Genomic DNA, 304 nt, shown 5'->3' on the forward strand with positions numbered 1-304 from the left:
TTTTTTCCATGATCCAGCAGATGTTGGCAATTTGATTTCTGGTTCCTCTGCCTTTTCTAACACAAGCTTGAACATCTGGAAGTTCACGGTTCACGTATTGCTGAAGCCTGGCTTGGAGAATTTTGAGCATTATTTTACTAGCGTGTGAGATGAGTGCAATTGTGTGGTAGTTTGAGCATTCTTTGGCCTTGCCTTTCTTTGGGATTGGAATGAAAACTGACCTTTTCCAGTCCTGTGGCCATTGCTGAGTTTTCCAAATTTGCTGGCATATTGAGGGCAGCACTTTCACAACATCATCTTTCAG

Source organism: Bison bison, unplaced genomic scaffold (assembly GCF_000754665.1).
Source record: "Bison bison bison isolate TAMUID 2011002044 unplaced genomic scaffold, Bison_UMD1.0 scf7180017864281, whole genome shotgun sequence".
Taxonomy (NCBI): Eukaryota; Metazoa; Chordata; class Mammalia; order Artiodactyla; family Bovidae; genus Bison; species Bison bison.